This window comes from Ochotona princeps, chromosome 14 (assembly GCF_030435755.1).
Source record: "Ochotona princeps isolate mOchPri1 chromosome 14, mOchPri1.hap1, whole genome shotgun sequence".
NCBI classification, from domain to species: Eukaryota; Metazoa; Chordata; class Mammalia; order Lagomorpha; family Ochotonidae; genus Ochotona; species Ochotona princeps.
In genome coordinates, this window is record NC_080845.1 from 58713562 (window position 1) to 58731542 (window position 17981).

A 17981-nucleotide genomic window follows, 5' to 3' on the forward strand; every position below is an offset into this window, starting at 1 on the left:
GTCCTCACACAGCTCATGCACCTGTCCCAGGGACATGCTCCTCTCCCTATTCATCATGGATGTTTGTCTCTGTATCTGCCCACTGTTGTAGGTTCAGGATTTTGTCTGTGCCTATGGGAGTTGAGGACTGGTTTTCAGGGATCCAGTCACAGTCAGGGAGAGGAGGGGAGATGGAGGTGGAGGGCCCAAGGTGCATGATCTGGCCCTCACTCTGTGATCTGAGCCACACTGAGTCTGAGGGATTGAAAAAAGATCAGTGCTGAGCTGTGGTTATGCAACAAGGTGGAGGAATCCACCATGGTGGGAGGGTTTGGGGAGGGGTGGGGAGAACCCAAGTATCTATGTAACTGTGTCACATAATACAATGTAATTACTGAAGTTAAATAATAAATAATTAAAAAAAAAAAAGATCAGTGCAGGAGACACTGCTTTTTCAGGAGAAACTGGGAACAAACCTTGCCACATAGCTGCCAGGTAAAAAGTTGTAGGTAAGAGCTATTGAAGGGACAATCTTCCCATGTTGCGTGGAAGACACTTTGACTCTGGTTTCTTAGAACTTGGAAACGTGGGCAGCCCTGAGATGTGTAAATAAGTTTCTTCAGTGCATGGTGCTGTTCAAGGCCCAGCTGGTGGATTGGGAACTTGGGCATGCTCACAAGTGAGATCTGGAGCTGCTGCAGAACAGCTAGCAAAGCACTGAGGGCTGTGGCAGGATCATCTGGAGAAGCCTGGGAGGAGTTGCTGGGGTTCTGGAAGGAGGCCAGAGACAGGCTGGCCTGCTGTTGTCTGTGGGGAGCCATGTGCGTGCAGAATTCAGTGACAGGGCTAAGCTGCCACTTACATGGCAGCATCCCATGTGGGCACTGGATTGAGCCTCAGCTGCTCCACTTCGTTCTAGCTCCCTGAGACTGTACTTGGAAAGGCAGTGGAAGAAGGCTCAAGTATTTGGACCCCTGTCACCCAAGTGGGATTCCTGGAAGAAACTCCTGGCTCCTGTCTTTCACCTGGCCCAGATGCAGCTATTATGGTTAGTTGGGGAGTGAACCAGCACATGGGAGAGCTCACTTTCCCTTTCTGTATCTCTGCCTTTTTTTTTTTAAAGATTTATTTTATTTTTATTACAAAGTCAGATGTACTGAGAGGAGGAGAGATAGAGAGGAAGTGGAGCTGCCGAGATTAGAACCAGCGGCCATATGGGATCAAGGCGAGGACCTTAGCCACCAGGTCACGCTGCCGAGCCCTGTATCTCTGCCTTTTAAAGAAGTCTCTTTTCAAAAAAGAAGTCAACAAGGCTAATGGCATCTGTCTGTTGGGATTTTCAGGATATGTTATCACTTGTCCATTTCCATTTGGGACAATTGCTTTAGGTGAGGCATAATATTTATTTTGTTGATTTAAAAATTTGTGCATTTTTATTTATTTGAAGAAGAAACAAAGAGACAGACTGAAGTCCTCCATCCGCTAGCTTACTCCTCAAATGCCAGGCTGAAGTCAGGAGCCTGGGACTCCATTGAGATCTCCCACATGAAAGGCAGGAACACAGGTGTGTGGCCCATCATCTGCTATGTCCCAATGTGTTCATTACCAGAAGTTGGGTTCAGAAGTGGAGCCAGAACTCTAACCTCGGAACTCTGACATCAGTCATGGGCATCCCAAGCTATTTTAACTATTGCATTGTAGAAGGACATTCAGAATCTTTGATATTGAGGGAGACAGAGCCAGTTGAATCTCCTTGGAAAGGCCCGAGAAGGAGATAAATAAACAGGAAACCTTCTGGCTTGCAGGTTTAGATAAAGGACCAGCTAGAGGAACAAGTTGTTGATCAGGAAACTGTCCCTTACTGTTGAAATGTACATGGCTCAAGCCTCCCTCCCTGAATGCCTACATGACAACCTTCTTTTAAAAGTCTATGCTGTTAATAAACTTTGGCTATTGACCATCAGGCAGTAGTCCATGCATGCTACTGGCTTTGTGCATAAAGTCCATTGCTGCAGGACAGCAAACATTGAATCAAATACTTGCCTGGCTGTTGATTTTAAATGACAGGCTTTAGATGTGCCATCACAGGACTGTGAAAGTCTGTGCATCAGAAACACAGGGACAGGCCTGCACGAGAAACAAAATGGCCCCAAATTGGTGTAGCTAGTTTCAGGCTGATTCCCCTGCTGAGAAGTAAACAATTTGAGCCAAAACTAAATGTAAACAACAAAGAACAACACACACACACACACACACACACACACACAAAAACATTATTGTGGAGGTGTTAAGAAAGCTGGCCCAGCCCGGCGGTGTGGCCTAGCGGCTAAAGTCCTCGCCTTGAAAGCCCCGGGATCCCATATGGGCACCAGTTCTAATCCTGGCAGCTCCACTTCACATCCAGCTCCCTACTTGTGGCCTGGGAAAGCAGTCAAAGACGGCCCAAAGCCTTGGGATCCTGCACCCATGTGGGAGACCTGGAAGAAGTTCCTGGCTCCTGGCTTTGGATCGGCATAGCACTGGCCGTTGTGCTCACTTGGGGAGTGAATCACCGAATGGAGGATCTTCCTCTCTGTCTCTCCTCCTCTCTGTGTAACTGTAATAAAAATAAGTAAATCTTAAAAAAAAAAAAGAAAGAAAGAAAGCTGGCCCAAGAGCAGGGGCTTGAGATGACGGAGCCCACGGAGCAGGCAGGCTGCCTCTCCTTGGAGGTACCTGAGGATTCTCAGCAGTAGCTGAGTAGCTGAGAAGCTGCACCTGGCTGAGGCAGCCGCAGGCAAGGCAGGTGTTCACCACATTGCATGGTTTGCAGCTGCGCCATGCAGTGCAAGAATCATGAATCAAGTCAGGAATCTGAGCCCCTGAATTGGTGTTACTGTAAAAAAATGAACTTAAATTTCAGTTGGATTTCATGGTTTTTTTTTTTATTAATTACATTGCATTATGTGACACAGTTTTATAGGCACTGGGATTCTCCCCACCCCTCCCCAAACCCTCTCCCCATGGTGGATTCCTCCACCTTGTTGCATTACCACAGTTCAAGTTCAGTTGAGATTCTTTCATTGCAAGCATTTACCAAGCAAAAGGTCCAGCATCTTATTGTCCAGATAAGTTCAATGGCTTCTTGGGGAGACCCTCTCTGGTCTGAAGGTAGAGCTGGCAGAGTGTCATCCCAGTCAATTAAAAGCCCCAAAAATAACATCAGCAACAATTTATAACATTATGGAATTAATTGACATGGTACTGAGTAACCAATATGTTGAAAGAAAAAAAAATGCAAGTTCTTAACTACATCCTGTGACTTCTTCACTGACATTTCAATTTTAATTGATATACAACTGGGTTCTATACACCTTAAAATGATTATAGATTACTATTCAGCTGTCTCGTGTCTATTTTCGTTATAGTATTAAGCATTTTATAGTGTTGAAGCATGATTTTGCTGAACCTGGCTGTTTTTCAGGTAGTCTAGACTGGCTTATAACTCTAACAAGACATATGTCAACAGTTGAAGTGCATAACAGTTTTAGGAGGGGTGTGCAGAGAAATCTTCAGTACCCTAGTGAGGAGTAACTAATCTTTGTCTCCCACCTAATAAGGTATAAGTGAATTCACGTTGACTGTTTCTTGTCTGATTCTAAGCTTTCCTTATTGTTCTCTGTCTATCTATTCTAGATTTTTTGTTTGTTTGTTTTGAGGGGTTGTTGGAGAGATCCTGATGGTCATTGCCAGAGAGGGTGCGGACCCAAAGTTGGAACCAAGCAAGGACCAGAGAAAGTTCCCCTCCCTAGTCCTGAAGGAAGTTTACTGTTCTTCTGTTTCTGCGGACTGCTCAGGGCTCCTGGCTGTTGTTCTGATGACCTTGGATCCTACAAGGAAGGATTTGGATTTCTTCCATCCCATGTGGTAGATCCGGATGGGGGTGGGTGACCTCAGAGTTCTTGGCCTCTGAAGGCATTCCAATTCCCCGTGGTCTCCTTGGCAGTTGGGATGTAGTCCTTGGTGCCTGTACTGATAGTCCTTGGTGAGGATCTGGGAGTCTTTAGGGTTGGGATACAGGCCTCCTCCTGTCCACCCGCTCCTCTCTGGGGTCCCCCCCCTTACTCTGTGCATATGACCTCCTGTGAAGAGGTTGTCAGGATCGCTCTTGATTCCTCCCATATGCCTTTGTAGTTTTACTATTGTCTAATGCTGATTCTAGTCTGTTGTCCATGAGTTACCAGTTATGATCCTGACAGGCCATACTTCACGTCTTCCTCACACATTCTAGGGAGATGGAAGATTTCTCTGCTCTCTTGCCCCATTACGGAATAACATAGGGTATTAAAAGTATATTAGGTTTTACAGTTCTTTGATGTAGATCATAAGCAGTCTGACTCACATTGATTGTTGGTTCCTTGGTTACTTCACAATATCTTATTGCATGTGAGATAGGCTGTTTGAGGTTGAGATAATATTACATTTTATAGGTACTATTTTTCATATTGACATCATTTCATCTTAAATTAAGGCAAACATGTGGTATCTAACCTTTTGGGATTGGCTCATTTCCCTTAGCATTATGGTTTCCAGTTGGGCCCATTTGGGCCCATTTGGCCACAAAGAACTGCATTTTTTTTTTTAATAGCCGAGTAGTATTCCATGGAATAAAAGAACCATAGCTTTCCTATCCAGTCTTCTGCTGATAGACATTTCGGTTGTTTCCATGTTTTTGCAATTACTGATTGTGCTGCTATGAACATAGGGGTGCATGTTGGTTTCTCATGTAACAGGTGTTTTGGATACATTGCTAGGAGTGCTGTTGCTGGATCACATGGTATGCTGATTTTCAGCAGTTTGAATGTTTTCCATATTGATTTCCATAGAGGCTGTACCAATCTGCAGCCACACCAGTAGTAAAGTAGGGTTCCCTTTTCCCCACATCCTCGCCAACAAGTGTTGTTGGTGTTTTTTTGTATGTGGGCCAATCTCACTGGCGTTAGGTGGTACCTCATTGATGTCTTAATTTGGATTTCCCTTATTGCCAGGGAACTTGAGCATTTTTTCATGTGTTTGTTTGCCATTTGGGTTTGTTCCTTTGTGAAATGTCTGCCCATTTCCCGTGCCCATTTCTTGAGTGGCTTGTTTGTTTAGGTATTTTGGTTGTTTTATAGTTCTTTGTATATTCTGGAGATTAGCCCCCTATCACCTATATAGTGCGTAAAAATCTCTCATTCTGTGGGTTGCTTTTTTACTTTGTTGATTGTTTCCCTTTCTGTACAGAAGCTTCTTAGTTTGATGTAGTCCCATTTGCTTATTTTGGTCTTGATTGTTATTGCGTTTGGTGTCCTTTTTAGGAAGTCAGGACCTACCCCTAAATCTTGCAGTGTGTTTCCAACGCTTTTTTCCAAAAGTTTGAAGGTTTCTGGATGTAGTTTAGGTCTTTCATCCATTTAGATTTGATCTTAGTATATGGTGAGAGATGTGGGTCTATCTTCTTGTTTCTGCAGGCTATCAACCAGTTGTCCCAACAGCATTTATTGAACAGACCTTCCCATTTGCCTGGATGGTCATTTATCTTTTGTCAAAGATTATTTGGCTGTATCTGTGTGGGTTCCCTTCTGGTGTTTCTATTCTGCTCCATTGATCTTCCTCTCTATCTTTGTGCCAGTACCAGGCTGTTTTGATAACCACTGCCCTATAGTATGTCCAGAGGTCTGGCACTGTGATTCCCCCTGTTAACTTCCTATTCTTCAGGATGGTTCTAGCTATTCGTAGTTTTTTTGTGTTTCCAGATGAACCTTTATATTATTGTTTCCAGTTCCATGAAGAATGTTTTGGGCAATTTGATTTGGATTGCATTGAATGTATATATTGCTTTTGGTAGTATGGACATTTTAATGATATTGATTTTACCCTTGAGGTCTTCCTCAATTTCTTTTTTAAGTGTTTTGTAGTTTTCTTCATAGAAATGTAGATTTATTCCCAGATACTTCATACTTTTGTCTGTTATTTTGAATGGTATCTTGCTGGTGAGATCTTTTTTCATCTTGGGGCTGTTTGCATACATATGGCTGTTGATTTTGTTCATTTATTTTGTACCCTGCCACTCTACCAAACTCTCATATAAGTTCTAGCAGTCTCTGTATTGAGTCTCTTGGTTCTTCTATGTAAAGGGTCATGTCAGCTGCTTATAGTGAAAGCTTGACTTCTTCGTTTCCTATTTGAATTCCTTTGATTTCTTTTTTTTTTTTTTTTTTTTTTTTTTTGTCTTATGGCCACTGCGAGTACCTCTAGGAGAGTGGAGATAACGGACATCCTTGTCTTGTTAGTTGGATTTAATGTTAACTACAGTTAAGTCTAAGCACTGTTATGTGGCTGGAAGATGCCTCATTGGGCAGCACAGTTCTGGGGTTCCCCATAGGATCCTGAGAAGGGCAGGGGTGGCAGGGGCAAGTGCCTGGGCTTGCAGCCACCCAGGCCACAGTTGGTAACTCTGCAACTCTATGTGAATTAGTGTGCCTCTGCCTTTAGGTTCTTCATCCGATAAAGACTAAGCAAAGCCTCTATCAAGAAGCAATTTTGCACCTTACTACCCCCACACAGCCAGCATGCAAGAAAAGTGCAATCAAGCAGTCTGCGGATAAGCAGTTGGGGAAACCCTACCTCAGTTTGAAAGCTTTGTCTTCAAAATCACGAGTCACTGTTCAGACCGAAATTTGGTTTGTGTTTCATCTTGCCCTAAGATCATATCCACATACAGATGTTACAATTAGTACTGTATAGCTAGCCCCCTGTATTCGTGAGTTCTCCATAGGAGGATTCCAGGAACCATGGATCAAAAATACTTGGAAAAAATGTGTCTGTACTGAATATGTACATATTATTTCTTGTACTTATTTCTTAGGCAAAAATAGGCATTTACACAGTCTCAGCTGTTGTATGTAGGTCTAAAGATGACTCAAAGCATACAAGAGAATGTGCATAGCTTCTGTGCAAATCCACTGTATACAACAGACTTGAACATCTACGGATTTTGATACCCAAGAGGTGTCTGAAGCCAACTTCCTACTGATTCAGGCGCATGGCTTGTGTCACAGCATAGTCTGCAAATTGCTTTCTTGGGGAGCTGCCTAAAATCGAGAGGCATTGGATAATACATGCTATAAAATTATCTAGGACAAAAAAATGAATTGTTTTCCTAATACCTAAAGTCCACTTTTCTCATTTTTAAAAATCTATTTATTTTTATTTTTCTGTTGGAAAGGCAGATATACAGAGAGAAGGAGACACAGAGAGAAAGCTCTTCCAACCTCTGGTTGACTCCCCAAGTGGCCGCAATGGCTGGAGCTGAGCCAATCCAAAGCCAGGAGCCAGTAGCTTCTTCCAGGTCTCCCACATGGGTGCAGGGTCCCAAGGCTTTGGGTCATTCTCTATTGGTTTCCCAGGTTGCAAGTAGGGAGCTGGATGGGAAGTGGAGCAGCTGGACATGAACCAATGACCATATGGGATCTTGGAGGTTGCAAGGTGAGGATTTAGCCACCAGGCCATCTAGCTACATCCAAAGATTAGAATTTCAATATGGATTTGGGAAGACAGAAATACTCAGTTCATAACATTTCATAAAGGATTGCATTGAATGCCAAAATCATACAACATGAAGAGGGATTTTTAATCCTGCTAAATACAGTGGATATACCTAAGAGTACATTTGTTCTAAGATATTTTTGTACTAATCCAAGAGGAAAAAAGCACATAAAATTCTGGAAATTATTCTAATAGAACAGAATATAGACTTCAGGTGCCTCACATGTCCACATGTATTCATCAGTTGAACAGGTGTTCCACCATATGGAGGCTGGCGATAATGTGGAAGGCTGTGCATACATAGGGGCAAGATACATTTGAACAATCTGTGTATTTTTTTTAAGATTTGCTTGTTTTTATTTGAAAGGCAGATTTTACAGAGAGAAGGAGAGACAGAGAAAAAGCTTTCATCCACTGGCTCACTCCCCAAATGATTACAAGAGCCAGAGCTGAGCTGATCTGAAGTTAAGAGCCAGGAGCTTCCTCCATGTCTCCCACATGGCTGCAGGGGCCATTACCATTTAACTTGGGCCATTAACCCTGCTTTTACAGGTCATAAGCAAGGAGCTGGATTGGAAGTGGAGCAGCCAAGACACAAACTGGTGCCCTTATGGGATGTTGGTGCTTGAAAATGGAGGATTATCCTGTTGAGTCACAGCGCTGGTCCCCAATCTGTATTTTCTGTTCAACTTTTCTGTGGACCCAAATTTGTATAAGAAAATAAAGCATATGTTGAAACATAGAATATACAATAGATCTTTAAAAAAGTATATGGGAGTGTATGTTATAAAAAACTTGAGTGCATTAAAGAATGTTCACACCAAAATGAGCTCATCTTTAACTTAATTTTTCTACAAACTTTCTTTTTTGGAAAAAAATCCAGTGGCAGACAGGAGAGAGAGAGAGAGAATTCCTTTCAACTGGTTCACTAGCCAAATGCCTCCATGTCCAGGGTTAGGCTGGACCAAAGTTAGGAACTGAGAGTCTGGTCTCTCCTACCTGAAAGGTAGGAAGCCAACTACTTGCACATCACCGGATGCCTCCCCAGGTCTACATTATCAGAAAGTTGGAGCCAGGTGTTGAAGCTGGGTTTTGAATGCAGGTGCTCTGATATGGGATGTCGGCATCTTAGCAAGCATCTTAACCAACAGGCAAACTCTTTTAGAGGTAGAGGGAGAAAGGCCAAGGGAGATCTCTGACTCCCTGGTTCACATTACAAGTACCTACAATAACCAGTGCTGGAAAATGCCAAAGCCAACATTCAGGAGTTCCAATTGGGTCTATCACATGGGTGACAGGGACCAAAGTACCTCAGCTGTTGTCTCCTTTCTACACTTCAGTGGAAAGCTGGAACAGAGACGGGAATGGGGCATGGTTTTTCAAGCAACAGCTAACTAACTACAATGCCAAATATACCTCTTTTTCAAACTTTTTGAAGTGCCTCCAAAATGGTTATTATTTTCTAGCATTGTCTGAGTGGGATTTTCTATAAGAACTCACTAACACAAGAAACAGCAGCAAAATTCTAGGAGTACCTTACAATTCAGAGATGAGGGAATCAGGCCAAGTAGGGTCAGTGACAGGTCCGGACTCCAGAACTTGGTCCTGGAGCTCAAACTCAGACCTTGGATGTGGATGTCAGGATTTTCTCCTGTCTTGGAGGCGGAGTGTGAAAGCTCACAGTCTGGTGTTGGTGATATTTGCAGAGGGCTCTTTGGTCCTTAAGATTTTTTGCTAATGGCAATCTCTCTCAATAGAGTATTTCATAGAACCCTGAGAGGACTGTCCAGGTGAGAAATGGAAAAGACAGATGTGCCTCTTGGTACCATGCCCTTGCAGTGCTGGACACTGGGCATCCACAAGCAGCCAATAAGCTTGGTGGACACAAACTTGGTCTTTCCTAGTGGACTCTGGGGTCAGTCACTGGAAGTGTCATGCCCCTTTCTGTCGGAGGCTCAGGCTTGCTTCCCCCTTGTGCACAACTGGTGACACACTTGACGCATTCTGCTCTAGGTGTCAGCAGCTGAAGTGAGATCAAGCCACAGCCTGTCTTCACGAGCAGCAAGACTCCAGAGTGCTGCTTTGGGAGCTGATCTTGCCCCTGATAGCTCTGCCATTTATGCTGCTTTCCTCGGGTTTCCTCTTTCTCTTTGTGTGTTTAAGTCTTCACATTGCTTAATTTTTGTTAGCTGCCTTGAATCATTGTTTGAATTGGCTAGGTTACAAAGATTTAAACAATCTGCTCTTTTTTTTTTTTGTCTGATGTAGGCATGGATGTTTTGCTTTCTTTGCCTTTTTCTGCTGCTAGGTCATTTCCACCAAAGAGAAGGTGTGAATGTATAGTCTGATCATTTGTTGCAAGATAGTTCTGTACAGGGGTGAATGGGAGTGATTTGTTTTCTGCCATTTATGAAGATCGTAGCACCTGAAGGCAGATTTAACAAGGGAAACTCAGAACACATTTATTTGATTGCAGCTTCACAAGTCACAGGAGCCTGTAGACAGAAGACCCAGGGTGAGTGAACTTTGTCCTTTTTATGCATAGGTTTGGTTAGGCATGGACAACTGTGTGGAAATGGGGTATGACTAGAAAAGAATGATATAACGGGGTCTGGTGTGGTAGCCTAGTAGCTAAAGTCCTTGCCTTGCACGTATAGGGATCCCATATGGACACCAGTTCTACTCCCGGCAGCCATGTTTCCAATCCTGTTCCCTGCTTGTGGCTTGGAAAAGCTTTTGAGGACGGCCCAAAGCCTTGGGACCCTGCACCCGCGTGGGAAAAAAAAAGAATGATGTAATGAGAGCAAGGTGAGTGGGGAAACTCAGCAGAGCCTGTGTCTTCGGGTCTTGTCCCTCTGTGCAACGTTCCTCCTCCTGGAACGGGGTAGGGCTGTGCTGAGGACTGGCGTGTCCTGAGGGAGGGAGATCAGAGGCTATCGGTATAATCAGCTGGTATGACCAGCTCTCAAACAGGAAGACTGGGGGTGATGAGAATAATATTTGGGGGCTTTGTGATTGGACTCCGTCATCTGCTCTGGGAACGGAAATGCTGGTTTCCGTGGCTTGCTTGTGGAGCAGAAGGGAAGCAGATTGGGAGACCTTACTGCAGCTGCTCTTTTGGGGTCCAACATCTCTTAGATACAAACCAAGAAGGAAACCCATCTCCCCGGGTGTAATTCCTAACTTTTGGCTAAAGAATCTTCTGGCATTTGTGCTTTTTGAATGAACTCAGCTCCAGCCGTTGCAGCCGCTTGGGGAGTGAATCATCGGACGGAAGATCTTCCTCTCTGTCTCTCCTCTCTGTATATCTGACTTTGCAATAAAAAGAAATAAATCTTAAAAAAAAACAACCCCGAGCTGTAGACTCAGGTGGATTTATTAGCAAAGAAAGAGAAAAAGGGATTGAATGTAAGCAGTTTCAACACAGAAAGTAACTTTTAAAAAGAGAATTTTATTTACGAAAAAGAGAAAGAAAATAAACAAGATTGAATTAAACATAGAAGCCAACTTTTGAAAATAAAATCTACCAGCTCTGAAAGGTTCGATTAAGAAAAGGTTACACTGCAAGAAGAGAGAAGAGACAAAAGTATGGTTACAGTAAAGATTAGGAGTCAAAACCAGACATGGTGAACAGCTTCACATCAACGAACTTGAAAACCCCAACAAAAAATGCTTTTCTGGAATAAGGTATGCTATCAAAACTGGCTTAAGTGTAAATAAAATCCAAACTAGATTTCTATCGGGCATCCACAACTGTAAAAATTCTGATTTTTCAGAACAACCATATGAGAAATTGTATCAGTAGGCAAAAATTGGCAAACTCAATGCACCCAGCTCACATGATTTTGTAAGTGAAAGCTACTGAATTTACCCAGAAAGGATATCTTGTTGTCTTGAAAGACCAGAGAGTAAGAGAGAAAACCTGAAAAAGATCACATAAGAGAAGAACCTTGTCCAGTTTCCTTCCTAAGCATGAATGCAAAAACCCGGAAAAGGATTTATAAATCCAATGTTTCAATGTTTTACATCAGCACAGAGGGCTGCAACATCGTTAACAGCAGGAAATATGTTAACATGTTAATACAATTAACTGGGTCATAGATTAAAAAGGAAAATGACTGATCTTCAAAAGATGCAGATGAAAAATGTGATGAAATTTTACATGTACTATGAAATATACTGGCAAACTGACAATAGAATGCAACTTCCATAGCCAGGTGAATATTGTCCACTGAAAATAGCAAGTAGTAACATTTAACAAGTGGGGATTAAGAACAGACCCCTATTGACCTTGCTTAGCATTGCCCTAAAGATCCCAGCCAGGACAAAAAGATCAGGGGAAAAGACAGATGTAAGAATTGGAGAGTGGTGGGAATTTGAAGGCGTGGCTAAGCTGCCCCTTTGGGTACCCACAGCCCTTACTGAGTGCTTCTGAAGCTTGGCTTGGGCTTTTAATTCCGACTTCCTGCTTATGCTCAGCCAGCAGGTGATGCAAGTCCTGGGGTCCCTGCCACCTGCATGGGAGACCCTGATTCCAACCTGGTCAGGCATTGGCATTGCAAGCATTTGGGGAATGGCCTTGCAGGTAGAGGGTCAATCTTGCTCTCTCAAATAAAACTTAATTGCTTTTTTGGCCTGGCACAATAGTCTGGTGGCTACATCCCACTTTGCCAGAATCCAACATGGGTGCTTGTTTATGTCCTGGCTACTCCATTTTCCATCCAACTCCCTGCTTGTGGCTTGGGAAAGCAATACATCATGGCTCAAAGCCCTGGGACCCTGTGCCGTGTGGGAAACGCACAGAGGAAGTGCCTGGCTCCTGGCTTCGGATCAGCTGAGCTCCGGCCATTGCAGCCACTTAAGGAGTGAATCAGCAGACAGATTTTTCTTTATCTCCTCCTCTCTGTATATCTGCCTTTCTGATAAAATAAAGAAATCTTTAAAAATCAAGTCTTTGCTAAAGCTGGAGAGAAGAGAAAGCAGCAAAAATGACCATTGGCAGATGATAGCATCATCAATACAGAAAATAGATGAGAAATGAGAGAGACATGTAGCTAGCAGATGAGTGGTGGTTTCCTAGCATATGATCATGTTTGTGGATGAATAGGAAAAGGATGGTATAATTGTGTGTCTCCAGGAGACAATTTCTTTAGGGAACGCTGCGTTCTCAAAGTCCCCTCTAGTTGTCACAGCAGACAAGGCTTTCCTCTGAGCAATCCCTGCTTGAGGCTTACCATCTAATCAACACGCCAAGGCAACAGACCGCTGTGGTCAGGAGCTGCCCCTGCCCGTGTGAGTCTATGAAAGGCACTGAAGGATCTGCCCTCAAGAGGTGACAGCTGTCACAGGTACAATAATGTTGATCCTCTGGTTTGTCTGTGGAGGTCAGGGAGGGATAAGAATCATGAGTGTGTGGCAGTCTGGGTCCTGGGACTCTTCCTCTGACCCCATATCAGTGGCCAGTTCTGCCAAGCACCAGCTCCCTGCAGACAGGGAGTGGGAGAGAATATGGCCAGCTCAGGTGTGGGCCAGGAGATGTTCCTGGGGTTGCATGGGCCCTCACTGCCCTTCTGCCTGGGAGTAAGGCTAGCCCTTCAGGGACAGCACACATAGGCCTCATCTGGTCTTGGCTAGTATTTCTCCTTAGAGACACTCAAAGGCTGGTGTGCACAGTCCCTTCTAAATCATCCCTAGGCTGGCCTCCACTGTTCTTCTTTTTCTCTTGTTTCTGATCTGCTGCATTCTGGCTCTACACATTCTCTGGAGCATTGAAGGAGGCAGTGTTCAAATAAGAATTTGGTTTGGTTTGGCTCCCAACTCTGCTCTCTTCTCCAGTTCTTGCTGATGTGCAACCTGAAAGGTAGTTTGTGACACATACTTAGGTCCCTGCAACCCACATGGGAGACCTGAATTGAGCTCCCCGTTTCTGGCTTTGGTTGGACCCAGCCCTACCCACTGTGGACATCTGGAGAGGGAATCAGTAAAATGAGAACTTTCTTTCTAGGTCTGTCTTTTCTCTCTCTCGCCTTTTCTCCTTGCTTCTCAAATAACATCTTCACATTTTGTGGAGTTGGCACAGAGGTATTTCATGCTTATTCTTTGCCTCTGATGCCAGTATCCCTTATAGTCACAGGTTCAAGTCCCAGTTAATCCACTTCTGATCCGGTTTGCTGTTAGTGTGTCTGGGAAAACAGCAGAGATTGGTTCAAGTTCTTATACTCCTGAACCATTCTGGGAGACCTAGAAAAAGCTCCTACTCCCAGCTTTGTTCTGGCCCAGCTCTGGCTATTGCTGCCATTTGGGGAATGAACCAAAAAATGGAAGACGCTTCTCTGTCTCTCCTTGTTTCTCTTTGCATCTCTGACTTTCAAGTAAAATAAACCAATGTTTTAATAAATTTAAAATTGAAAGTTTACCTTTTTTTCATACAAAAGAGAATTTTAACCTCACCCCCCTCTAGCCAGCACACAGGCAAAACTGTTATCTGTTAGGAAGGAAAAAGCATTTTCTGTTTTGTGTTTTGTCTAGGTTTCCTTTCAGCCGTGGCCCCAGGAATATGTGTGAAATTTAATTACAGAGAAAACAATGAGATCTCAGTTTCATTTGATCCTCTCTGGCATTTCCACACTAGCTGTGCAAGCCAGCCCACTTGCTAGGCCATTGTCGGGCAGAAAGGCAATGGGAGCCCTGAGGGCACAGGCCCAGGACTGGCCCCTGTGCACCTCACTCCTGCACTGTCCGCACTGCCTGCCAAAGCCCCAAGACCTTGTCCTGTGAGGCTTTGGGATGCTTGGGAATATCCGAGAGTGAATGGAATTCCGCAGGCAATTAATTGCTGGTTTTGGGACCTAATGCACAGCTTCAGCCTCAGGGGCTGCAAATTGTGTCCAGCTCTCAAGAATGGCCTGTGGCCTGTGACACTACAGAGTCGGGGTGATGCCACTCCAGCTAAACAACCACTGGGAGCCATGTGGGCAGAATAAGCAGATCTTCTCTTAGCTTTCCTCTCCTCTTCCACTCCCAGGTAGGAATCAATGGTAGATTTGGGGATACCTGCCTCTCTCCACACCACAGTGTGTGTGCATGGTGTCCATTTAATGGGTCAGTGGCCAGAAGACCCATCTTTTCCGGGAATCCAAAGGCCACAAGGTAACAGCCAATGTCATATCTTGTCAGGCAGGCAGTCTTCCACACAGTAACACTTGCCTGTTGTGGAATGAGCCTATATCTTGAGTAGAAGCCAGCCAAAAGTAAAGGTGTCACTGTGGAAGGATGTCCACCATGTCAGAGGGTCCCTGCCCGGACCCCACCAGCACCTATAAGCAGCAGAAGGTGGGGATAGGGCAGAGATCAAGCCAGCCTCTGCACCCTTCACCTTTCCCCAACATGGAAGCAGGGGAAAGAGGAACCAGGAGCCCGCAAAGCAGAATGAGCAGCTATGCTCTGAGGCCTGGACGTGCCCAACTAGGCTGCTGGAAGCCCAGGCACACTCATTAGACCTCTCCTGGGCCCCAGATATGGACAAGAACACTGCTCTCCACGCTAGCAAGTCAACAGAGCCTGTGAGGCCATGCCAGCTGTCATCACACAGGTGGGCCCAGGACCCACGTTCAGTGGCAGCCTTCCCTGTCATTGGCGAAATGACAAAGCACCAGCCCCCCCATCCATAACTCACCCTCATGCCTGACATGTTAACCTACAAATGGCTTCAGTGGAGGGAACTACCTCTAGAAAGCTTTCTCAGCACTTTCCTTGTTTCTGTGGGAGAAGATTGCAGGGAGAAGTTAATAAGGCAAGGTAAAAAGAGGGGCGGGAGCATAAGAGGCCAAGGGAGAGACAGAAAATAAACATGGAGGAGCCTTGAATTGCCAACACCAAATTTCAAGTCACCCTGATATTTCCACCTTCTGTGTCAACTGTGACCACAGGGGTCAGACACAATTCTGGGAGGCTCCGTGAGGTCCACTGGACTTGAATTGCAACTGAGGTCCTTCTCTGGGTCAACTGCCTGTTGGCTCTCAGGCCAACTGGAGTTGTCAATTCCATCACTGCATGAGCCAATTCCATCATCTGTCTGTATGTTATCTATATATCCCTACCATTTATGTCTTCCTATCTGTCTTCTGTCATTTGTTAAAGTCTGTTATCTTTTTCTCCGCTATATCTATCTATCTATCTATCTATCTATCTATCTATCTATCCTATTGATTCAGTTTCTCTGTGGAACTTCAATTAATACCTCCCACTCAAATGCTGTACAGGGCCTATACTCAGTTCATCCCTGTCCATCCATGCTCCTGCTCAGCTGAGAGTGGAGAAGAGGGAAGCTGACATGACAGCTGAGGCTGACAGGAGAAGGGGTAGATAAAGAGGTTCTGGCAGCCCATCATCACATATATTGGTTCATTATTTGAGGGAGAGACTCCAATCCTTTCACCAGATTTTCAAAAGAATATTTTGTATGGCCTAAAAAAGAGTAAAAATCAGGAAGCCCCCGGGCTGGAGAATGGAAAGCTATGAGAAGAAAAGACTTTCATATATCAAGGAGATAAGAAGGAAGGAAGGCCAGAACAAAAATGGAAGAAATAGTTCTATAGGTGTATTAATGAAATTCTGTTTTCATTTCTCTATTTCTGTTGGGTAACATATTTATTTGAAAGGAGGAGAGCACAAAAATGGGTATTATGCTCTTGATTTAAAAACTCAATTCCGGACCAATATCATAACTACATTTTGAAAAGACCTTTGAGGGCCTCTTTGAGCACTCCATCCATCTGTCATCTGCACGCATCACCAAGGCATAGCCCACACTTTCCTAAAACTGGACCATTGGCTTAGATTGAAGCACTCAGCAAGGAGGAAAATGTTTTTGCTTCCCCCTTCTCACGCCCTCCCCCAAGTTGCAAAACCAAACTCCCCTACTTTTCTAGCTGCATACTTTGCAGGCTTTTAGTTATTCCTGCAGCATTTGGTTGATAACGCAATACCCATAAAAATGAGATTTATCTGTCCTTCTATAGTGTGTCTGTTCTACAAAGCTATTACATACATAGTTTCATTTATAAAGCAATCAACAAGATGGTTATTTAATTAAAGTCTCCAGAAGGAAAACAGAACAGAGTTTTTTGAGTTTCAAATGTATACCATTACAGAATGCCTTCTAAAACCAGAAGCATGTATTCCATGCTGTGTGTGTCTCTTGATTAACATGTCTGAACAAAGGAAAACAGAATCCTGTTGGGGCCGGCCTGAGGAATGCGTGTTCTTCAACATTTTCACCAGCTTGCACCGGCCAAGAAGATAGAATGTAGCATGGGAAATTTGACTGCTGCTATGCACAATCATAGCAATGACAGGAATGATAACAATGATATAAAAACAATTCAACCTAATCAAAGACACAATTGGCTAGCTCTGTACTAAGTGCTTGCATAACTGCTGGTTCTCATTCCCTTGTCCGATTAAGCTTTCCCATCAACCCCTCTATGGCTCTTCTCTATTACAATGAAAGATATGGTGATAAGAAATGCTACTGCATAGCTGTGGCTAAGAGCTTCAGGTCAATCACTTAGCCTCACAAACCAGGATGGAACAGAGGAGGAGCAACTAACCCATCCAGCCTGATGATGGCCATGTGAGTCTGAGGAGGAAGGTAAGGAGAGTGAAACCCAAAGTTTGGCAGGAGAGCGTTTTATAGAAGTACTGGGTGGCTAAGATGTAGCTATCCAGCCTTGCCCCTGTGTTTGGTTGTCATCTTGGATTGGACGATTTGGTAGCCAAGAGTTATTGCAGAGAATTTAATGCAATCTGTTGTTTGTGGTCACTGGAAATAGTAATAATACTGTAGTAAGACATGCGGCTGCCTCTAAGTGAACACTTTCAAGAGCAGGGGTTTACTTCATACAGTGGCACACAATGCTGTGTCCAGCACAGCTACCATAGATCACAGGCAGGAAGTGAGCTGTGGGCACTTCCTGGTGGGCAATGGGACACAACAACACATGTGTTCATCCTGAGGACAGCCACAGTCAAGTTTGCTACTCATTTAGCAGGAAGTTAGTCTGTACTGACAGATTCCAGGTTTGCCACTGAAAAGACACATTTATTTACTGAACTCTCTTGACATAGCTGCTCCATGTATCTCAAAGCCCGATGTTGTCAGGGCAACACAGGGTCTCCTGCATCAGCACCGTCCCATGCACAATGTGCATTGGTTACCTCCAGCCCTGGCCCAGCAGTGACCAGGGCATACTCATATGAGGAAGCCAGAGCACTTTTCTTGTGGGTTCTGACCATCAAGGATTCCTGCTATTCAATGAAATTGCCATTTTTCTTTTCAACACAGAGACCACCAGTGACAGGAGTGTAGAACATGCTGCCCAGCCAGTTTCCCACAAACCAAACCTATTGCAAACAGATCAGTCAAGGCGTGAGCC